We start from the raw sequence: 24,503 nt of genomic DNA on the forward strand, positions 1-24,503 counted from the left end.
GCTCCATTATATTTCACGGTAAATTTCTAGAGTGCAAACTAAACATTACTTTTATCTGACTGAAGCGGAAGCCTCAAACTTGGGAGACCTTTGGCCCAGTGCTTATGTAAATACTGCAGTCTAAATCTACCGGACAGCAGATGTCTCATCAGAATGTATGGAAGACAAAAGGAAGTGACACAACTTTTTCAAGTGCTAAAACAAAAGTCTACCAACCCGGAGCTCTTTATCCAGCAAAAATACCCTTCAAATATGAAGAAGTCAAGACATTCTCAGATGATAGAAAACTAAGAGAATTTGTTGCCAGCAACAAACCTACCCTAAACGAATGGCTAAAAGAAGTCCTCTAGACAGAAAGGAATCAATAAAAGAAGGAACATAGGAACATCAAAAAAGACGTAGATCATGAAAAGCAAAAATATGGGTAAGTACAATAGGATTTTCTTCTCTTTTTGAGTCTAAGTTATGTTTGATGACTGAAACAAGAACTCCAACATTGCCAGTGATTTGATACGATGTAGGGGAAGTTTTAAAGATAATTATATTGTAAATGGGGGAGGGTAAAGGGACACAAAGGAGGTAAGGTTTCCACACTTTACTTGACTTGGTAAAATGATGACACCAATAGACTTTAAGTGATGTATGTGTAATGTAATGCCTAGAGCAGCCATTAAAAAGCTATACAAAGAGATATGCTCAAAAACACTAGAGATAAATCAAAATGTACTTCTGAAAAGTGTTCAAGTCACCAACAGGAAGATAGGAAAAAGAAAATAGATAATGCAAACAGAAAAATATAATAAAATGGCAGACTTATCCCTAACAAATCAATAATTACATTAAAATATAAATAATTACATTAAATGTAAAAGTCTAAATATACCAACTAAAATACAGATTGGCAGACTGGAATATATATATATTATATATATAAATTATATACTATATATAAGAAATTCACTTCAAATAACAGTACTGGCAGGTTGAAAGTAAAAGGATGAAAAACATATATGTCATACAAACATTAATCAAAGGAAATCAGGGATGGCTCTTAATATCAAATAAAGTAAACTTCAGAACAGAGAAAATTCTGAGAGAGGGACATTATGTAATGATAAAATAGTTTATCTGCCAAAAAGACACACCAGTTCTAAATGTGTATGCACCAAACAACAGAGTTGCAAACTATGTGAAGGAAAAACTGATAGAATTGAAAGGAGAAATACACAAGTCCACAGTTATAGTTGGTAATTTCAAAACCTTGTCTCAATAACTGATAGAGCAAATAGACAAAACTCAGTAGGAATATGGAAAACCTCAAATACAACATCTACCAACAGGAACCAATTGACATTTACAAAATACTCTATTCAACAAAAGCAGAAGACACACTCTTTTCAAGTGCCCACAGAACATATACCCAAATAAACCACATCCTGGGCCATAAAACAAACCTGAACAGATTTAAAAGAATTGAAATCATACAGAGTGTGCTCTATAACTACTATGGAATCAAACTAGAAATCAATAGCAGAAATATAGAAAATCCCCAAATGCTTGGAAACTAAACAACACACTTCTACATATTCCATGGGTCAAAGAGGAAGTTTCAAGGGAAACCAAATAATATATTGAACTGAATAAAAATGAAAATGCACCATATCAAAACTTGTGGGGTATAGCAAAAGCAGTGCTGAGAGGAAACTGTGTAATACTAAATGCATACATTAGCAAAGAAAAAGTTTTAAATCAGTCATCTAAGCTACCATCTCAAGAAGCTAAAAAAAAAAAATCCTTTAAAAGTCAAATAAACTTGGGTAACCTGGGTGGTTCAGTTGGTTAGGTGCTTGAATCTTGATCTCAGCTCAGGTCTTGATCTCAGGGTTATAAGTTCAAGCCCTGCATGGGGCTCCACACTGAGCATGGAGCCAACTTAAAAAAAAAAAAAAAAGGTGAAATAAACCCAAAGCAAGCAAAAGAAGGGAAATAATAAAGGTAAAAGCAGAAATCAAGGAAATTAAAAACAAAACAAAACAAAACAGAGAAAAATCAATGAAAGAAAGAACTGTTCTCTGAAAAGATCAGTACAATTGACAAACCTGTGGCAATACAGACAAAAGTAAAACTAGAGCAGACACAAATTGCCATTATCAGGAATGAAACAGGGGACGTAATTATAGACACTGCAGACATCAATAGTATAAGGGAATACTATGAACACCTCTACACGCATAAATTTGATAACTAAAGGGAAATGGAGTAATTCCTTAAAAAAAAACAAAAACTACCCCAACTCACCACATACAAAATGATAATTAGAACTACAGAGAAAATTACAATTTAAAACTCTAAAAAGGAATCTCCAAGTCCAGGTGGTATCACTGGCGAATTCTACCAAATTCCACCATATTTAAATAAGAATTAACAGCAATTCCATATAATCTCTTCCAGAAAATAGGAGAGGAGGATACACATCCCAATTTATTTTATGAAGCTAGTATTACCTTGATACTAAAACCAGACACAGTATAAAACAAAAGACTACAAACCAATATTCCTTATGAATATAGACACAAAATCTCTTAGCAAAATATTAGCAAATAAAATTTAGCAATATTACAAAAAGAATTATGCACCACAACGAAGTAGGGTTTATTTCATGCATTCAAGTCTGGTTCAATATTCAATATAGTTCACGTAAAAATTGTCTTTTTTTAGTGTTAATGTCATATTCATCTAGAGCAGTTTCCTCTTCCTTTCTTTCCTTCTTTCCTCTTTCTCTTTTTCCCTCTCTTAGGAAATGAATGATTACCTGATCAAAAGAGTCCTTCACTCTTTATGTGCACATTCTAGGGATGTATGGTCTAAATAAACAGGCACAATGTCTGAAATAATGGAAGACAAAGTTATTAAGATGTATTTCACTTTGTGGAAACTAAAAGTGTATTTACATAATAGCTTTTATTATTACAGTTGTAAGAAAAAAAGAAAGGGCATTCTTTTCAAGATAAAAGAAGATACCAATTTTGGCATGTTTCAAAGTCTCTAAAAAACTAATTTATTATATGATAACAAGTGTCAGCACAATATTTGATCTGAACAAGGCCAGGGTTAAATTTCCTTTGATTAAATTGAATTTCCTGCATGGGATTTATGAATTAAGCAATATTCCACTATTTCCATAACTTGTTTAAAATTTAAAATTATACATATAAAATTGTATTTAAAATGAATGATAACAATGAATCCTTTTTAAAGATTTAATTTTATGACATTCTTACTTTGGGACAAATCATAAGAATTTAATTTTTTAACTAAAACTATAATTTCCTGATCCTTAACTAACTTAAAGACCTTAGACAAATAGTTAATAAATAATCTTTGGGTGCCTAAACAATTTCTAAATAAGAAATAGATACAAAACAGTGGTTATTCAATATAATGAATTGAACGAATATAAATTTTTACTTTATTTTTTACAAGGGTAATAGATGAACAAAATGTGTAAATGCCTTTGGATTATACTTTTTAATTATATTATACTTTAAAATTGTTTAGATTGTATGACAAATGCTAGTAGACAGAAAAATATCTAAATTAGTCTTTATTTTCTCTCCTCTAACTGTTCTTATGCTTGATGAAAAGGAAGGTTGATTACTTTGGTCAAGATGATAATTAATATAATTAATACAGAGAAATACAAGTATGTATACAAGATAATGAATATGATTTTCTGTTTGTTTATTAAGAAGGCTGAAATAGTTTATTCACAGGGCAAATTTAATGTATACACACGTTTTATTTAATAGATTTAATTTAATTTTATTTTTTTAATAGATTTAATTTTAAGGCTATAGTTTAATACTTTAAATTCATTACTTATTAGTGTATTTATACATTTGTGAATACCTAAATGCAAACATATGAGGACATATTAATAAATCCTTTACTGTAGGTTGTTAAACATGAATAATGTACAAAAAGAGTAAAATTAGAATTATAGTCTTTTTAACATAAAATAATTAGGTTATTTTATACTCAGTAGTAAAGATTTTTTTGTCAATAAAATATTCTGTTAAATTTCAGTGCTTCTGATATACTTTTAAGTCATTTTTTTAAAAGGTTCCTTGCTTTCAAAATAAAGTTTTTCATAACTATTGTTAATTTCTCAGTGTTTTTACAATGTTTCCTATAATTATTTCTTGACTCTACTTACGAGTAATATCTTCTCTCCTTAAGCAACTATTCCTGATTCTTTCTTTCCCAAATTCAGGATAAAGCCATTAATTTGTTTTTTGTGCCCAAACCATCTTGGGGTTTTACTAAAATGGCCAAGGGGTAATACAAGCTTTGTTAAAGGAAGGAACAATGGGAATAATTAGATTTCTAAAAATCCTCTGAATTTTAATTAATCTAAAACTATTGCGAGAGCGTTTTGGTTTGCCAAACAAGTAATAAAAAAGCCGATAAGTTACCCCCAAAAAGTTGATTATACTTAGGTAAAATATGCTAATACAAATATCTTTCAGGGATTACATACTTTTTAAGTTAAAAGAAGCATGTTTGCGTTTAAATGCAAAGATTACTATAACTGAGATAAAAAGATTTTTTCCCAGGTTTCTAGATTCATGAACCCTTTCTCCTTTTTGGTCATGACCAATCTGAACAAGCACTAGACTTTCTGATTCAGTTACATGGGAATCGTCAGAGGTCAACTTTTGATTTCAGTCTTTCATTAGACCTAGTAGCCACATGAAACCATCTTGTTTAAGAGCTATAGCAGCTCCAGCAAGGCTTCTAGAAGCCTTAAGTCAACTTTGTCAACTTAGTTCTATGGTCTCCACTAAACTTAATAGTCTCCCTGTTGGGGGCACCTGGCTGGCTCAGTAGGCAGGGTGTGGGACTCTTGATCTCTGGGTTCTGAGTTCAAACCCCACATTGGGTGTAGGGATTACTTAAAAGAAATAAATAGTTTCCCCTTGTTCCTTTGATTAGATATGACTTGGGACTTCTCAGCCAATCACATAACCTCCTATACAATTCTGTTGGTTTCCCTTAAAACATCATGATCCATTACTGTAACATTGAACCAAGCTACCCTAATTTCCTCGTGTGTGTGTGTGTGTGTGTGTGTGTGTGTGTGTGTAAAAGCCCATGACTGGTTATCTTAGTAACCGAGGTGTCCATACCTTGCATGGACCTTCTAGATTCTCCCTTGCATATCCCTGATTTAATTTTGTTGGTTCATACTTAGAAAGAAAAAGAAAATTGCCAAGCAGGCTATGCTATCTCTGATTTGAATTTACCCTTGAAATATAAGCTTTACCTTGAAATAAAATAAAGTCAGATGACTAAGTTAATTGCCTTTACCCAGACTTGCTGACAAAAGAATGAAAGAACAAATATTTATACTGATACATGGAATATGATTTTGGATTCATCCATGAATTCAAAATACGTTAGAAATAGAGATTTCCTGACACTACAAGACTCCCTGTAAAGTAAACAATGAATCAAAGAACCTTGAGATGCTTTGCTACTACCCAAAGAAACAGCCATAATAAAAGTAGAGTTTAGCAAGTCTGTTTCATGATATTACCTACAACAGCCGGGATAAACTGGTGATGGTATTAAACCAACACTGGCAGGGTAATCTGAAGGCTACTGCTAAGGATGCTCCCATGCATGCCCTATCTGCCGTCAACACAATGCTAGCAAGTCTGTAAAGGTAGAACATGGACAACCACAGTCCCAAGGCTCCTTTGAACATCTCCAGAAGGTCTATGAATGTGTTCTGGTTATTGTTTATTCTCAGAGTGTGTTAAGGCTTTTCTTTGCTACAGAGCTCTGTCTTTATGGTAGGAAAAAAAATTGCTTAATTTGGGAATCCCAGCTTGTCTCTTCTGTAACAGACACACATTTCACTGATGGAGTCATCGAAGAACAGTAAAGCTTTAACTTTTACTTAGAAACGTCGCTGTCCTTATCCACAGACAACAGGGAATGTAACAAGAACTAATGGAATTCTAACACCCTCAAACTTCTAAGGATTGAAGTATTTCCATTGGCCTTGATTATAGGCAATGAGATCAATCCCCCCTGGAACCCACAAATTATCTCCTCCCGAGTTCATAACAAGCTGCCCTTGTGCATTTGGGGATTACTTCCAATCCTTGATCCCATTCTATTGTGATCTAATGGATGACTACAGGGAAGTTGCTTTTCCAAAATATTCTCCAAAGCAGTCTCCGTGTGATCTGAAACGTAGATATTTGGTCTTCCAGAAAAGACATCAGAGGAAAACTTCTCTTGACCCTAGATGGAGAGGACCCTATTGCTATCTTTAACAACGGACACTGTATTAACACTCCAATATTTTAACTTTTGGACTCATGTCTCCCAACTAAAAAGACACACAGAACTTTCCCCCAACTACTGGAAGTCCATTCCTTTGAAAGACCTCAAACTGAAGATTTTTAGAAATTCTCCAGAAGCTGTTGATTTATAGAAGGGCAGATTATTGGGGCACCTGGGTGGCTCAGTTCATTAAGTATCTCCCTTCGGCTCAGGTCATGATCTCAGGGTCCTGGGATCGAGCCCTGCATCAGGCTTCCTGCTCAGCGAGGAGTCTGCTTCTCCCTCTGCCTCTGCTTCTCCCTCTCTTTCTGCCTCTGCTTCTCCTTCTCCCTCTGCCAAAAAAAAATAATAATAATAAAAAATAAAAAATATATATATATAAAAAAGAAGGGCAGATTATTGACTACAGAAGCAGATAGCTTTCACACAAGACAGAACAAAATTAATTTTCTAATTCTTTAGCAACTTTTTCTTTCTCCTTACTACTCATTTCGTTCACCATTGTACTTTCCCTCTATCTATTAACTAATATGATCTCCCTTATCTTCATCCTGGGACCCATTACCATCTTTGCCACTTAAGAGAAAACAAAATTCTCTGAGTTGTTTTTTCTTTTTTTTTTTTCAAGTAGGCACCACACCCAGTATGGGGCCCAATGTGGGGCTTGAACTCACAACCCTGAGACCAACACCTGAGCTCAAGAGTCAGATACTTAACTGACTGAGCCACCCAGGCACCCTTCTGGGTTGTTTGTTTTCTCTTAGATCATAGCTACTGTTCTGAATTTAACTGATCGCTGACAAAATTTAATAACTAAAACCAACCAAACAAAAACAAATAAATAAAAAAACACTTCAAGATGTAAATTTTCTTCTCCATATCCCTTCTGATAGTTAAGTTTCCCCTCACATAATTAACGCCAATTTCAGTCTTATAAAAATTGTATATTGACCCCATACCAACAAAATGCTTCTGCTGAAGTCCTTACAACCCTATCAGCAAAACCTAACACTTTGGTAGTGGGAACAAAGATTGGGTCTAACCCGGATAGAAATCATTACTTTATTTTCTTCAAAAACCTTCCAGCCTGCTTTGCAGGACCTGTTTGACTCCACTGAAGGCATCTGTCCACCTCAAATGACTCTCCACCCACAGATGCTCAAATAAAGAAAAGGGCTATTGTGAGAAATGATTCTTAAATTCCCAGTTACCACTTGTCTACTTCTTATGTGGACATCGGGCTTACACCTACCTGCCACACACTAACTTACCCTGTGTACTCAAGGTCATTGTTAGAGGATGTCAGATGTTTAAAATTACCACCCCTCCAGGAATCGTGTTTCCCTAAAAAGAACACACAGAGACATCTGAGAGAGGCAGGTACAGGCTAATTGAGAGAAGTCTCTCTCAGGAGAGATAACCAATTGCCTGGTGTGCATACTGTGGAAGCAGCAACTACCAGAGTTGGAATAATGCAACTGGAAAGAATCACTCATAGCTTATCTCTGACCCTGGCAAGAGTCTTATTTATTTAAAGTGTACAACTTCTGCTCTGGAAGCTGACAAAGACTCGCTCCTTGATCAAACTCTAGCTAGGCTCCTCTGGGCCCTCTCTCTGATAGGCTCCCAACCTGGTCTATAAAGACTTAATAAAGGATTAACAGTTTTTTGTTTTTCAGTGTTAACATTTTTTTAATTATAAACATGACAGTAGATTGTAAATGCTGTTTTGTAGTCTATAAACAATTTTTCTATAAACAAAATGTCATGATCATTTTCCCATTCAATAGATTTTCTACAAGATAAAAAAAGATTGCTTATGTAAACGGTAAGGATATAACATGACTCTAAGCCAGAGAACTCTGCCTCATGCCCAAACACATAAGGATTAATGGTAGGATGGAGGAGAAAACATTTCTGAAGGGGTAGATGGCCTAGCCTAACCACATAAATATGCAACAACTGTTCATCCAGTTTATGAGGGCTTCTCAACCTGTGTTTGCCACAGTCTTTCTTTTTTTTTTTAAACATTTTTTCATTTAAATTCAATTAATTAACATATAATGTATTATTGGTTTGAGAGGTACAGGCCTGTGATTCATTGGTCTTACACCCAGGGCTCATTACACCACATGCCTTCCTTAATGAAGGACTAACAGTTTTTTTTTTTTTAACAGATCAGGGCTACATCTCTAGGATGACCAAAACCTCCCCTTCTTGTAGAGCCTGAAACAACTCAAGGCCAACAAAAGAACTTACTGTTTGTTCCAGACAACACCTGAAGATAGGGCTCCTGTCTCCCAGCCTCTGTGGGAGGGTAGGATCCTAAGCTTCAAAAGTGTCAGTTAGCAAACCCAGATGCAATTCACATGGGCCAACCTCCCCTTCCCGTTTTTTGTAATTTTTCACTTCCCTGACTCTGCCGAGCACCTGTTTACCCCCTCTCTATTCCTTCATTCTTCCTTAAGAACATCCACTCACCTCTGTAAAAAATGAAGCTGAGTTCAGGTCATGTTGGACACTTCTCTACTGCAATAGTATATTACCAATTAAAATCTCTCCTTCCTTTAACTAGCATCTGACTTTGTTTATCTTTGACAAAGCCCAGGTTTAAATGTAAATTCGTTAGGCAGAATTGTCATGGATAATAACACAGTCCTTAATTTCTCCTTACCTAGCCAAAGAGAATTTTCTGCTAGAGTAAACACTTATTACTACACCTGGATAAATATTACATAACAGCCTATGACTTGAGGTACGGGTGGAGGGAAGCTTCCTGGATGTCTAGAAAAGAACAGGAGGATTGCAGGGGACATGTTTTCATTATCAGAGTATGATAGTATGGGTCCCTGTTTTTCAGAGTCTGTTATATGAACTAATAACCATTTTTGTTCCTGCAAAGTCCTGCTTCCTTGAATCTTACCCCCAAATTATCTAATGCGAGCATAAATCCTATTATAATTCCTAACATCCTCTTTCTGAGATGCCCCAGTTTCCCTTCATGTGCATTCCCCCTTGACACAAGTCAATAGACCCAACTTTGTTCAACTACAGGTATGTTCCCAATGGCCTTTGACTAGAAGACACTGACTCTGAGAATCCACATAATGATCTAAACAATAAAAAAGGTAGGGTAAAACATTAGTTAAATTAACCTACCCAAAGAGATGGCTTGTTAATATATTTCTGATGCAGCAAGGATGTTTTTCAATTCTCCTTCAGACACTTATGTGAAGGTGTAACTCAGAAAACATGGTTGACATGTAAATGATGTCAAAAAAGAAAAACTTTTTTCTTTAATTCAGCACTTCCCAAAGTATCTTCCACAGAATATGAATTCCATAAGATGCTCTGTAAAAGACAAGCCTTCCATGTTTAAATCAGCTTGAGAAATACTGTAAGCTCTAGTATTCCTCTCTTGGAGACTCATAATGCATGTTAAAGGCTCTATGGGGTTCCTGCAGGAAGACAGAAAAAAAAAAAAAAAAGCCTGATTTACACACAGTATCCCTCCCTTTTTTTGATCCTAAAAACTCTTGTGCACATTAACACATTCTAATACCCCATAGAACTAATGTTCTACACAATCTTACTTGGGAAATGCTGATGTTATTATATAAATTTTCTGGAACAGAATTTTGATAGAAGAGAAAGAGAACCCCCACGTAATGGGCCAGTTCAACCAGCAAGTGTTCAAGTGTTTGGAGTCAGGGAGTTCTAAGCACTTACTTTTGGGTAAATTAGCATTTCTGAGCATCCATTACTTCATTTATAAAATGGAGAGTGCATTCATTTCCTAGGGCTGCCTTAACAAAGTACCACAAACCTGGAGGCTTAAACAAAAGAAATTTATTCTCTCACAGTTCTGGAGGCTAGAAGTCTGAAATCCAGGCATCAGTAGGACCATGCTCCCTTAGAAGCCCCTAGAGAAGAACTCTCCCTTGCCTTTTCTAGCTTCTAGTGGTTACCAGCAATCTTTGGCATTCCTTGGCTTGTGGATGCATCACTCCAATCTTTTGACTTTCCCATAGTATTTTCTTGTCTTCACATCATCTTCCTACTATGTATTCTGCATTTCTGTGTCTTCTCCTCTTCTTACAAGAACACAGGTCATTCAGCTTAGGGCCCATCTTAATCCAGTATGACCTCATCTTAACTAAATCCATCTATAAAGATCCTATTTCCAAATAAGGTCACATTCACAGGTACCTGGGATTAGGACTTGGATATGTCTTCTTGGGGGGACATAATTCAACCCACAACAAGGATATATAACATCGATTTCATGGGGTTGTTGTAAGCATTAAATGAGAAAGAGAGAGAGAGCTTCACACAGTCCTTGGTACTGAGTAAATGTCCCCAGCTCCTCCACCCTCAGGAATGTAGGTAGAAATGACCTCGCTTCAATCTGTCATCCCACTGACCATGAGGATGATGAAATCAGTTCTCATGTTCATATGAAGTATAAAAAGTAGACTCCTCTTCGTGTTTGCTAGAAGGGCATACTGTACAGAAATACTGATAACTCTTGGATTATTCTGACATGTTTATGATGAAAATCTCTCAAAACCACTCCACTCTTTTGCTTTCAGTCTATTTCTACCAGGCAACCTTCTAATAACCCATCTGTTTCAACAGCCCTCTCTGGAAGGGTGGACTTTGAATCGTGAACTGAAAGATTACAATAAAGAGAATGTAGAACCCCCCATTATAAATATTCAAACCAGAATAACCAGAATTCTGGGTTAAAAATTATTTCCCGGTGAGTTTGACTTGTGTAAATTGATCTCTCTAGGCCTGGGAGTAGACTGACAAGATGAGAGTTCTCCTAATGCAGAGCTGAGGACCACCTCTTATTTCAGAGATGACTACGGAGCCTTAGTTCTGATGACATGAATAATGGCTCTCTGCTTTTGATCTGTCTCAACAGTAAGTCGGGGTTTTCTTGCTTGGGCTATAGGGAGAATGGTGAGGCCATAGCTGGGATGAGGAGCACACACGCTAGAGCTCACGAGAAAGGTCAGGGGTATAGAAGCAGGTCAGAAAGATGGTCACGCAGAGGCTGGAAGTCTGTAAGCCTAACAGGAAAGGGAATATAGCAAAATGAGGAACTTGGAGGTAGTGTTTTAACTCAGTCTTATAGAGATTTAAAATTTCTATTGGTTGGCAGGGCTAGGACAGAAGGATCAAACTCCGAGTCAGAAATGCTAGAGGTAGTACAAGCAGCGCAACCCAAGTCCGTGAAGCAAGCGTGGAGCTGGATTAAATGCCACAGTTATGTATCTCGAAGGGTGGAGCACTAGAGCCAGGGTCAACACACAGAGCCTCAGGGGACAAAAAGACAAGGCATGAGAAAAATAAGACTGGTACGTGACCAGCCAGAGGAATTTTCATGTTCCCATGGGTTTCGTTACAAGTGGCCTTTTTTTTTTTAAGGGATGGAGTCCTATCCATATGGCCCCAGAGAACCTACTCTAGTCTTAAAGACACTGACTTTGGAGCTAGGATTCTGATAGAATCTTAGGGAAAGCTCATATCTAACAGAGCAGGGAAGAATCTGAAAAAAGTAAAAATAGACCTAAAAACAACAAAGTCCTTAGACTTTTTGACCATGAAGACCACTTCTCCTATCTCAAGACCCATAGGACTTGTGAACTGCAATGAGAAGCGCAGCCTGTGAAGGTTGGGGAGCAGCCTGCACTCCTCCCTGACTAGGGTGTAGCAAGCCTTCAGGGACACTGTCGGCTATGGGTGCTGAGGAAAGTCCCTTATCATAGGCAGAGCATGGAATCCAGCAGGTATGACCACAGATAAAAGGTCATCAGAAGAGATGGTAACAGGTGTTCCACCAGGAAGTTGAGGGGTGTGGGGGAACCCAAACCACACCCTAGCAACAGGGCCTCCTTGAGCAACCGGGCAGCAAGGCAGAACTCATGGGGAAGTTCGTCTGTAAGCTGCAAGACCATTTAGAGCCAGACCACAGTGCAAGAAGAGGGTCAGTATAGGCAGGCCCTGAATCCTGGAGGCCCTGAGTTCTGAAGATCCTGAGTCCTGATGTCCTTGATTCCTGGAGGCCCTGGGTTTTGGAGGCCCTGAATCTGGAGGCCTGAATCCTGGAGGCCCTGAGTCCTGAGATTCCTGAATTCTAGAGGCCCTGAGTCCTGGAGGCCCTGGTCCTAGAGGTCCTGAGTCCTGAGATCCCTGAGTCCTAGAGGCCCTGGGTTTTGGAGGCCCTGAATCCTGGAATCTGGAGGCCCTGGGTTTTAGAGACCCTGAGTCCTAGAGGCCCTGGGTTTTGGAGGCTTTGAGTCCTAGAGGCCCTGAGTCTGGAGGCCCTGGGTCTTGGAGAGCCCAAGGGCTTGGGCACAGAGACTCAGGGATGCCAAGACAGGGGTCCATTTTCCCTAATGAGGTGGAGACCAAATCTCAGGAAAAAGAGAGATGCCCAACTTTAGAGTCAAGGCACAAAGTCAGGATCAGATCACTCCCTAGGGTAACTAAGTTCCAGAGCTGCTTCTATGCCTCTACCTGAGATTGGGATTAGTTCTGGGCCCTGGAGGGGACTGGAGTGGGAGTGGTCGATGGCTGACAAACAGCCTCAGTTGCAGGGGAAGGATACCCTACAGAAGCTGGAGCTTTGATTCCAAGAGCATCTTAATCCCTGGAAAGCTTAAGAAAGAAAATACAGATTCCCTTCCTAGAAGCCTCGTCTAACTAACAGCCACACGCTAAAAGCAGGACTAGCTCAGTTGCAAAATTCCATTTAGCTCAATACTTTCTCTGGAGAATCCTTTAAAACATTTTGATTGTTCTTTCCCGACCATATAAAATACATCTGACCACATCACACTTCAACATTTTAGACTGTTTTCAAAAAGAAAAAGAAAAAGAAATTGCCTGCTACATGTGGCTGTAGAAATCAGCCAGACCAATTAAGTACGTGACAGGAAGCTGAGAAATACATGAAGAGGTAAATTCAAGGAAAACTGGAACTAAATGGACAGCCTAATTAAGGCTTTGTCTCCTGCTGCTTTACTGGTGACGAAACAACAAAGAAGAAACAGCAAGAAGCAGCAGGAGATGGGGATTCCATATTTCAGTTATGAAGAAAACCAAATGTGTTGCATGGCCAGTTAGAATCTGCTGTGGACGAATAACTTCCATTGATGCTTGGAATGTTTGCACGGTCAGAGCAAAGCTGCGACCATCCAGAACATCGCAGAGACTATTTTCATGTGTACTTAGAAAAATACCTTTTTTTTTTTTTTTTTTTTAAGAAAAATACATTTTTGGACAGGGCCTAAGGATCTCCTGTCACAGAGTCCCTCCCCCTACCTGCCACCCCTCCGCCACCCCCATCAGCCCTGGCTGGGACTGTGCGCCCACAGGTGTGCTCACCTTCAGTGCTGAGATCTGGGCCTGTGACTGGTCTCAGAACCTGAAGCCCGAGGCACTCAGACACACTGACACGGACATGCCCCGGGGAGCAACAAGTGATAAGCATTACACGACCAGAGGCTGTGAGATTACGATAAACGGCTAAAGAACAGAGAATCTTCTGGAGAATAAAGGTCGGTGCAGTCGGCATCATCTTTACAAGGAATTAATGATGGGATTTTTGTGCAGCACCTAAGCTGTCAGCACCAGGACAGGAGAGCAAAGACGGCCGGCAGCCTCCCAGATTACCACTAGGTGACGTTCTGGGTCCTCCGTTTGGCCACTGTCTCTGGGACTTCTAACTCCCACACTGAGAATCCTTCTGGCAGGTTAACAGCAGGCCCTTGGCCGTCTGATTTCATCAGCTACCCTCACTTCCCTCACTTCAAGCTACCCGCCTTGGCCAGGCCTGCCTGAGGGTTCTGGGAAAGCACACGTCCTCTATCAGCCACAGATGTTTGCCCATTCAAAATGAGCAGCATGCGGCCGGCGCTCTGCAAAGCTCCTTCTGTGTGTTAGCTCAATTAGTCCCCAAACAGCCCTAGGTAATCTGAATTGGCTATTTTATAGCTGAGGAAGATTACAGTGCAAAGATACGGAATAGCTTGTGTGCCCAAGTTCACTTGTCACTTAGTGGTGGGATGGGGCTTAAACCCAGCTCCAGCTCTCTGTCACAAAGCTCCTCTGCCTCTCTCTGCGCAGCAAATACTGGGTCCTGGGTACCTGACAGGGAAGAAAATACAACCTCAGACCTAAAGGAACCTCCAGAGTGGTGAATAAACCAGACAATGTAACAGACAAAGCCGGGTGAGAAGGGCCATCAGAATGAAATGGCATAGGAAACGGCCTTGGGGAACAAGGACGTTTTTAAGGTACTAAGGGGAAAGGTTGGCTAGGGAGAGGGGCCAGGGGTTCCAGACAGAGGACCAGGCTGTATGAAGAGACTGGTTGTTGAGAACACAGGGCAAGTTTGGGGAATGGCAAGTGATAACAGTCTAGGTGATGCATGAAAGGGAGAGGGTGGGCAGAGGGTGGTTTGAGAGTGACCTACATCCACACTAAAGGAGTTTGGGTTTTATTCTGAGGGCAATGAGGGCCCTTGAATTGCAGAAAGCAGATGTGTATTTTTTAGAAGGGTGATTCTGGTAGCAGGTGGAGGACAGTTGGGAAGGAGTCGAGCCTAGGTTCGGAGAGACTGCAAGGGATGCTCCTGTGCCTGTCCAGGGCAGAGGGGGTGGACATAGCTGGATGGGACTGAGAGATATAAAGAAAAATAAGAGGTGGCCAGAGTTGTGGATGGACCAGTTATGGAATGTCAAGGAAAGTGGGTGGGGGTGGGCCGTGTGGATCTTCTCAGGTCTTTGCTGGGAGAATGGTGCCTTCCACTAATAAAAAGAACGTAAGAGGAAGATGCTGTTTTGCGGGGGGGGATGAGTTCAATTTGAGTTTGAGGGGGAATGAGTTTGAATTTGAGGCTTTTATGACGCCTGTAAATGGAACCGTCCCCTTGCAGTCTAGAGCTGGGGTGGAGGGGCTAAGGGAGCCTGCTGAATTTATGGCTCATCAGCACTTGATGGTGACTGAAGCCAGAAAAGTTGGAAGACCTCACACAGGGACATGAGAACAGAGAAGGAAAGAGGGCCAGAGACAAGACCCTGGGGGGACATCACCAATTAAGAGACAGGCAGAGAACAGGAGGCTGGAAAGATGGTTGACAAAGGCTGGTCCAACCCCAAACCAGGAGAGACGAATCAAGAATACAATGTTAAGGAGGCCAGGAGAAAGACTGGTTGAAGGAGCAGGTGGTCAGTGGGGACAAAAAGTCTCAGGGGACTCTGCAATAAGAAAGCTATCAGTGACCAGAGGGGTGGGGTGGAAGCCCAAGGACAAGTGCATCAGTGGAGAACATGACTGCTGACCTGGGAGAGGACACTTTCCAGTTCTGCAGCTGTGAAGGGCATGTTTGCTGGAGGAAGATTTTGAGTCCAGGAGGGAAGCTGCATGTCTTCTTTTCTCTGGAGACACCTTGATTGTGACTCTTAGCCAAACTCCTTCCAGTGACTTGGGTCTCTTCCTCTCTTCATTTCTCCTTCTCTCTTCCAACTTCATCCACCTGAACTTCTAGACTAGAAGGTACTGTACCTGAAGGCTAGCAGACCTGGTCTGACTCCCAACCCTCCCACTTTCTAGCTGCATAACTCTTACTCTCTGCCCTTCAGCTTCCTCACCCTCAAAGTGTGGCTCTTCAAGAGAGCCTGTAGGATTGGTCTGAGTTGTAAATCAAGAATGTGCTCACTCCACACAGCGGGTGGTCCAGCAAATGCCAGTGTTCTCTTCTACCTGATTCTGCAACCTATTCGACTTTTTGTTTTTGCTTGTCCTCTCACACTTAAACTTCCTGAACTCCTGGGCTCCCTGTTGTCGTTTCTTTCTCATCTTCCTCTTTTATATTTATGGCAATAGCTGCCCTGCCCTCATCCCCACCATCTCATGGGAGCTGCCTGTGAATCATACAGGACTGGGAGACGGTCATCTGTTCTTGATCAACAGCTGGTTCTACTGCTCTTTCTCAAACTTCCTTCTCAGTTATTTGATCTTCAGGTCTTATCAGTGAAACCTCCACTCCTTCTCTGTCTTCTGTGGTCCTGAGTACTTGTGGTTTTCCATTTCCCGATTGTTCAGCCCTTCCAAATCCACTGTTATCTCTTCTTTACCCAATTGTGGACCACCACTGGAGCCCCACCGGGGTCCTCAGCTCACCACTCTCTATAACCCCCCAAGAACTCCCCCACCATGGGGACATTACCCTATCTCTCTGCCTCCGACTCCCAGAGGTCTCTTACATATGAAAATACCATATTTTCATCTTAAGATTTACAAAGAATTTTTTTTCTCAGTTACCTCATTTGTTCCACTTGACTATTCTTTTGAGATAGGCTGAGTTGGCATTTTTATCTCAATTTTACAAATAAAGAAAAAGAACTCTGAGATCTAGAAAATGCAAGTGGTTTCTCCTGAATTCTAACCTAAGCTATACTCTACAGGATGGCCTTATTTGGAGATTCTGTCTCTAGCTCAGATCTCACTTGGGTCTATCTTCCCTCTCAAATCAATCCCACTCAGCTGGCGTTGGGACCGAATGTTTGTGTGCCACCACCAATATAGCTGGTGACCATTTGGGGGATGTTTTCTTTCATTTTTCTCTTTCTTTTATATCTCACATCCAATCAATGGACAGAGTTATCTCCATTATTTCTATATGATGTGCCTTGAATTCTATCCTTCCTCTTTACGTACAAAGTCACCACTGTAACCTTGGGTTTTGTTAGCTGATGCCTAGAAACCATTAGCATCTCCTGACCTGTATACCATTGCAAGAGTAAACCAGTTAAAACATCACAGAACCATGAGATTTGATGGTCCGGGGGAATTCTCGGCCCCGTCAGAACTCTCCCTTACCCCCTTACTTATGTCTACATCCTCCCCCTATGTCACCGTGAGTTTGAAGTTCTCCACAGTATGAGACTTCTGCTTTAATAATCACCCTGCAGTTCACAACCACCCCCCACAAATGCTCTTCATTTTCTCTGATGACTTTAGAGTATAACTTAGATTTTAGCCCCCAGAGCTACTGGTATACTGTGGAATGGCAAACAGGATATTCTTTATATAGCTCACAGAAATATTCAGAGGAGGGAGTTGGGGTAAGGTCTGGAGCCAGATCTGCCACTTACGAGCGTGGGGATCTTTTTGCAAGCGTTTTATCTTGTCTGTAAATGGCATGAGTGTGAAGTATTTCACACAGTTTGAGCACTCAACAATGTTAACTATTATGATTAAACTTCAAATTTGGGGCCTAGAGAAAAGATTTAAAAGGCGAAACGGCTCTCAGAGTATTAATAAAAATATGAAAGCGAGCCTGAGAGACGATTTGATTTAAAAGTAAATAAATATGGTGTCTGTGCTGCGGGGAAGCAGTGGAGGACAGCAGGTGCGGGCAGAGACTCCGGGGTGAGCACTGGTTCTTTCCCTCACTAGAGCTGTGACTAGTTACTAGCAAGTTACTAGCAAGTAACTGCATCTCCCTGTGCCTCCACTCCTCCTCAGTAAAATGGGGGCAGTGATAATACTAGTCACTCCTTGACAGGGTTACTATGAGGTTGAAGGGCAATGATGCTTGAATGGCACCCAGACCAGGGCTGGGATGAGAGAAAGCCCCGTGTGGATCACAGACTGAGCTCCCCAAGTTGTGCAGAGAGGATGCAACCCTTTGGATCAGAAGATTCTACAACATGTTTGTCCCTCAAAATCCCAGAGGGCCCAGAGTGCTGAACTGATACAACCCCCCAAACAGGGAAGTATCATCGAGTGCCTGATTCTTGAAATGCAAGACTGTTAGCTTAGTCCTTACTTGAAACTGGCCCCAGATGTCACGGCAGACACGTAAAGCTTCATATACTTTCTTGCCTCCTCAGAACAGTTTTATGCTTTCAGAATTTTTCCAAAGGGATAAAGTAAATTAAGTTTTAGAGACCAAAATAGAAATAGGGACAAAAAGAACTGAGATTACAACATCTTTTGAATGAGGAACTGAGCTCGTCCCCAGACTTCCAGAATAAAGGGGGGGCGGGGAGGAGGGGTGAACCACACAGGGCCCCGTTTCCAAGGAGTCAACACTTTGGAACATTCTGCTGCTCCCATCCTTCCTCCGCCCTGTCTCTCCCAAAGTGCCTCAAAGTGCCCCAAAGTGCAAGTCAATTCACGAACCACCAAGCTAACAGCCCACTGTCTTCCAAATGCCATTTACTTCCCCATGCCTTATAGCCACCAAGAAGTCAACACTTTGGCCCAGATCTGCTGTAAACCAGTAAACGTTGAATAGTGTTTATGGATCTGCAAGTTCCCTGAGGAGGAAATTCTCTCATTCACTTTCTCTGTACTGCTGAGATTCTCCTTAATAGCTTTGGGACCAGGGGGACTTTTCAGCCAGAGTCCTAAGGCCTGATAATTCACCCTGAGGGATAATTGGTTTCTGCTCCATGGCCGATGCAGAGTCTTACTGTCTAGTTTTCGTCCTCTAGTTAGGACTCCACATTTGGAAGTTGCAAAGCTCACAGAGCTCTGTCCTCCCAGATCCCACCAACCCGTGCTTGACTCACCCTGGAGCTCCGCTGGCAGAAAATTCAACATGTGGTTGTTCATAGGATTGCTGCGGGTTTCTGGAGTAACTTGAAACCCCCGAGCAAGAGTCTTTGGATCTGGCCCATTTCCCAACTGGGGAAGACCTGAGTGAGCCCTTACTGCAAGGATGGGAAAGCTTTCACAAGCAGTTGTCGCAATAGGTCGGGATCTCTGTGGGCTCCCGAGTGCACTGAGCACTTTCTCCCTTGTAATTGTCTGACCTAAGTGGTTTCTTTTGTAACCAGACTTTCCTGCCCCCATTGCCATCTCTCCTCAGATTCTTCAGCAACCCGCCGGGATCAGAAAGGAGGATATTGCCGATTGATTGGTCCGTCTCCCTGAACTGCCTGCTGACTAAATTCCAGAATGTTCCAAGAAAGTTCAGAAACCTCCAAAATAAATTCTGCATTTCATTAATTTGGTTTCTTATTTTAGTTCTAAAGACCAGACACCTTATCGTATTAACTTTCCTAATTAGAACATTTTCTTAAAATCACAGCAGTTGGGTTGTCAGCTTTTCGATGATTTCGCCCAGCTGCTGATCCTCATGTGCCCTTCGGTTTGCATTTGCCTTCCTCTCCTTCTAGCACTTTCCCCGACTTCTGAGAGCTCAGGGAAGCCACCAGAGCCTTCCTGGCCTGGGCTCTGCCTAAAGCTGCTGGGCCTTCTTGAAATGTTGACTGTTAGGCCTGGTTTGGGGGTGGGGCTGGACATGCAGCACCCACTGGCTGTGGCCTTCTTCCACCAAAAGGAGAACCTTGTTCAGACCACAGAATGTATGGTAAAATGACATCCACCACCACTGACGTACATGGACAGACAGAAGAAGAGGCACCTTAAGAACATAATGTGTATTGCCACAGCCGCCATTTGGGCAAAGGTCTGCGTGGATGAAAAGTGACCATGTCAAAAGTGTCAGAGGTCAGATATCAGCATTAGACTTACGGGTTAGCAAGATTTGCCTTTTTTCTACCCTTTGCTGACAAGCTTTCTTCCACTGTTTACTTGCTTGCTCTTCTCCTCTTGTTTGTACATTCTCCCTGTGAAGTTCCTTCCTGGATAATTTTCCTGTGCAAAAAAGTGCCGATGTATTTTGGACATATTTGGGGATAACTGCCCCTTAAAATTGGACTCTTTTCACAATTTCATCCTTTCCTGTGTATTTTGAGGATACAAATGCTTCCAGAGAACAATTTATCCCCAGGGGCATAGCAGTAGCTGAACCCTAGCAGAATGTTGGCATCCGAGCATGTGAGGGGGCCTCTCTCTGCCCGCAAGAGTGAGATGCATGGCATTATCTCTCACATCCTTCTTTCCACCTCTGTCTTCTTAATCTCCTTGTTTCATTCTCTAATGTTCTCCCAAAGCTAGCTTTTCTTCCGTGTTCTTCCTTACCGGTAACACTCAGCCAGTACAACAAACACAAATTGAATGCAAAGAACTGAGTGTGTAAGGACCGCCCTGAGCCCCCTTGAAGATATGACTTCATTTTCTTTAAGAATTATTTTGACTAAGTGCTGTCTTTTCTCTGGCTCTTGTAACGTCTCAGTCCTTGTTTGTTAATAGAACATATGAACTTATGACACTGATTATGGACTTAATTTTATAAAAATATCTCAACAACTTTTTGTCCCCGAGTGCACTTCACCAGTGTATCTGGGAAGATTGGCGGTATCTGCGACTAACCCATTTTCTGACCTCAGGAAGGCCACAGGGCCACTCTACATCTGCCTCTAATCCTCCAGTCTTCTCATGGCAAAGACAGAAGGAGAAGAGAAGGTCAGCAAGTGTCATCTCAGAAGCCATCACCCAACACAGTCCAATAATTTCCTAGGAATTGTGTCAACCTTGGGATTATCCTTGCCCACAATCAAAGTGACTATATGACATGACTCAGGGGCTCCCCCACACCTACTCATTCAAATTAAAACCGCCTCTCTTTCTCTTCCCTCCTACCGAGGCATTTCATATTCCGCCATTAAATACACTTCTAAGAGCCAAGACGTTATTTACAAAAGTAGCTTGTTAAACATCCTTTGCTTCCTGGAATGATATAGAGGTATTGTGATATCATAGAAAAGCTTTAAATCACAACAAGAGCAAAATCCTAGCTCTACCCCTTGAGAACTGTGTGAGCATTAGCAAGTACTCAACCTCTTAGAGTTATCCAGAAGGCCAAAGGAGGCGACACAGGTTAAAGCCTCCAACACAGCTGCACCGAGCCTGGCACTCATACACAGTCGATGCATTATCATGCTTGACACAACCCTGTCTGTTGCCAAGGTACGAAGAGCCCGAGAACTTTTTGTATGCCGGGTGTAGGCTATCTGTATAGGAGAGTAAGAAACCAACAGATAAGGAGACAATGTTCTGATATGTCTGGAAAAATGGAAAACCAGGGGAATTGCCCAGGAAAGCGTCCTAGGAAGCTGCCAGTAGCATGTGGGCAGCAGGCATCTGTAACCTAAAGAAGAGAGAGTATGGAACAAAAGCAAACCATGGGCTTTCCTAAACTTCCCCGGCCTGCCTTGCTGCCCAGTGTCTCCTCCGAGACAGACCTGGCCTCATTATGCACCTGTCTCCACCAACACCTCTTTTCCATCACAGGGACCAGCTGATGGTGGTCCCGGTATAGGTTGTCATCTTTCCCCTGCACAAAGGACACGGTCTCCTGCCTCCACTCTTGCTATTCTCAGTCCATTCTCTACACAGTGGCTAGAGTAAACTTTCCAAAATGCGTATCTGACCATATGACTTCTGCTTAAAACCCACTATCACATCAGAATGAAGTTCAACACCAGGCATATCACAATGAGGATCTTGTCAGCCAGCATATTCTCTCCCCACAACTTCCCTCACTAAAATCCATTTCTAGCCTCATGGAACTTATTTCAATGCCCGAAACACACCTGGCTCTCTCTTGCCTATTCACTCCGAGCTCCAGCTCCTCTGGCCATCTCTTACCCCACCTCAGGTTTCTTTCTAGACATCACTTCTTCCAGAAAAAGCCTTCTCTGGCCCCTCCAGGTCCTGACTGGCTGCCACCCCAGCTGGCCCTGCAGCGCTATGGGCTTCCTGTCCCAGCACTTACCCCTTGGGGCAGCCATAGTTCCTGTCTATCCCCACCCACCAGATTGTTCTCCATTAATGGCAGGAATGGGGTCTCACCATTTTCTCCATGGATGAGTTAATATAAAGAAGTTAATAGTTTCAGCAGCGATAAACATAAGCTCTTAACTAACTCTCTACTGCTGCATTCTCAGGCCCTAGCACAGCTTGTGGCACATAAATGTGCTCCAATAAGCGACCAATGAATGAGCTGGGGACGGTATTATTCACCTCCCTCATTTTATGTTTCACAATAAATATCTTCTAAGGAAAAAAACTCCCAATGGTCTTCTGCAGCAAAATGATGTTTGCATATTTTTCCTCACAAACTTACTGTTTCTTTAAATATAGGTTCTGGGGACAAGAATACAGAATCAACAGAATGAGGGTAATGGGGTGCTGACAGAAAAGACCCAAATGGTGCTCTGTGCTAAACACTGTAGAAAGGGACACTATTTATGTATCTGAGTGTTGACAGCTGCTTTTTGTGTCTGCTACAGCTAACAAGGAAAACTGCCTTCAGTTCTCTCAGAGAATTTATAAGAGAACAAAATTATTGTCAAGGTAAAACGCAAAATAAAAAGAAACCAACTTCCTTTAAAGATTCTGTGATGCCCCCAAGTACTCTGTAGACAATCACGTTTTCTGTACTAGAGGTGCAAACAAGGTAAAATGCTATCTCTACAGCCTCAGAGAAAGACCCTTATGTGGGACATAGTTTTTCTTTAATGACAAAAAATTCTTGCTTCTATAATGTACAGTAAAGGTATGTGGACTGGATCCTTTTAAATTCTTTCAGCTTAATCTTTAAAGCTCTAGAGCAAATAGGCTCCACTCCCCTCTCTTTCCCTCCACCTGCTTCTTCTCTCTGTCCCTTCCCTGGCCTGTCCTCCCTCCCTTCTCCTCTTTTCTTCCTTCTTGTTCTTCTTCAAATCTGCTTCCTCCTTTCCTTAAAATCTCTCTTCAAAACACTAGAGATTCAAAAAGCTTTCTTTCCTGACCCTGGCTCTTCCTAAAGACCCTTCCACCTTTGTGATTCTTTGGTTCCAACTCACTGCTCCAAGCTTCCGTTTCTTTCTTTGTCAAGGGCGTCAGCCCATACCAGCACAAAGTCATCATTTCAATAGAAATTTTCCTTTAAATATTGCCTGACATTGTACCGTTTTCTCCACGGATGAGTTAATATAAAGAAGTTAATAGTTTCAGCAGTGATAAACATAAGCTGTTAACTAACCTTCACATTTATTGATGAATTAATTTATTTATACCTTTCCGTCTATTCTTAACGGAACCCATGTGCTAGGTTTTGCGCAAGGACTCCGTCCTCAAGCATTCTTGGTCAGCAGAGGGATTGAGACCTGCACATAAGTAACTCCAGTACAAAGAAGGCAATGGTCAGTGCCCCCAGAAAATCACGGATGCAGTGCTGGAGGTTCTGACAATCATTTGATAAGGCGCTATAGCAAAGCTGAGCAACCCATACAAATGCTTGCCTTTCTCTGCATTACCCAGCTTGGCTACTGCATTAAGGAGAGCCCCCTGGGTAATGGTACAAGCCCTTGTTTGGCTTTTATCTTCCAGGCTTAGCCTTGGAGGACTAGTGTGCCTCAGATGTCTGGTGTGTAAGAAAAACTTGAAAAATGGGAGTCCCTGAGTCTGGAATACACATGATATACTAAAAATGCCCAAGGTGATCCTGACACATAGCAATGAGCACATTGCAAAAAGATGTTATTTTTCTTCCAGAACAGGTGTTGTTTATGTTATGTTGTACCCCTTATGACCCCAGGCCAGTAGGAAGGCAGAATACTAACAGATGCTGGGCATAATTTTGATTCATTTGGAGCATTCTGGAGCCCCAACCTCTCTAACTTTTAACCAATGCACTGGAAACAAATCCATCTCTTTAAAGCATTAGTAAATTGAAATTTGTAGATTCTCATCGCAAGAGTTTATGTGGTTAAGGTGGATGATAGAAATTTCTAGAGGTTTTGGGGTGCCTGCGTGGCTCAATCGGTTAAGTGTCTGTCTGCCTTCAGCTCAGGTCATGACCCCAGGGTCCTGGGATGGAGCCTTGGGTTCCTGGGATAGGGCGTTGCGCTCCCTGCCCAGCCAGGGGTCTGCTTCTTCTTCTGCCCCTCCCCCCAACTCGTGCACACACACTCTCTCTCTCTCTCACTCACTTTCTCTCTCTCATATAAATAAATAAAATCTTTTTAAAAATTTCTAGAGGTTTTGTTCATTTTATGTTTCCCACAAATTATTTTTGCATTATTAATATAGTATACAAAGGGAGATTTGGGTGGCTTGCCTGAAATTGTACCTCTCCTTCCCTTAATATGTATTGATCTCAGGTATGTGTCAGAGACAGGAAAATATTTCAAATGACCTAGGTATAAATGACAGCTATTATTATGCTG

The 24,503-nt window shown here is 41.3% G+C and overlaps 1 protein-coding gene and 1 long non-coding RNA gene across 8 annotated transcripts in view; one reads left to right on the top strand and one right to left on the bottom strand.

The window, feature by feature from the left end:
• CYSLTR2 (cysteinyl leukotriene receptor 2) overlaps positions 1-24,503 on the bottom strand; it is a 29,195-nt gene that overhangs the window by 3,716 nt on the left and 976 nt on the right. Inside the window, exons 2-3 of one of the 7 annotated variants that reach the window (XM_088021837.1) lie at positions 6,530-6,689; positions 2,813-2,885 (exon numbers count right to left, since the gene is read on the bottom strand). The exons of 1 other annotated variant lie outside the window; for it this stretch is intronic. The gene's annotated coding sequence lies outside the window, so the exon portion shown is untranslated. Of the gene's footprint in view, positions 1-2,812; positions 2,886-6,529; positions 6,690-7,628; positions 7,702-9,516; positions 9,709-24,503 lie in introns of all 7 variants that reach the window. 5 more of the 7 variants (XM_028107533.2, XM_028107504.2, XM_088021838.1 and 2 more) reach the window with 5 other exon arrangements.
• LOC114212618 (uncharacterized) lies at positions 170-19,392 on the top strand. Its single transcript, XR_003610021.2, has 3 exons — positions 170-424; positions 11,153-11,286; positions 19,253-19,392. It is a non-coding gene; the product is annotated as an uncharacterized LOC114212618 (long non-coding RNA).

Source organism: Eumetopias jubatus, unplaced genomic scaffold, assembly GCF_037043125.1.
Source record: "Eumetopias jubatus isolate StellerSeaLion01/CBP00866 unplaced genomic scaffold, mEumJub1_p1.0 scaffold_3, whole genome shotgun sequence".
NCBI classification, from domain to species: domain Eukaryota; kingdom Metazoa; phylum Chordata; class Mammalia; order Carnivora; family Otariidae; genus Eumetopias; species Eumetopias jubatus.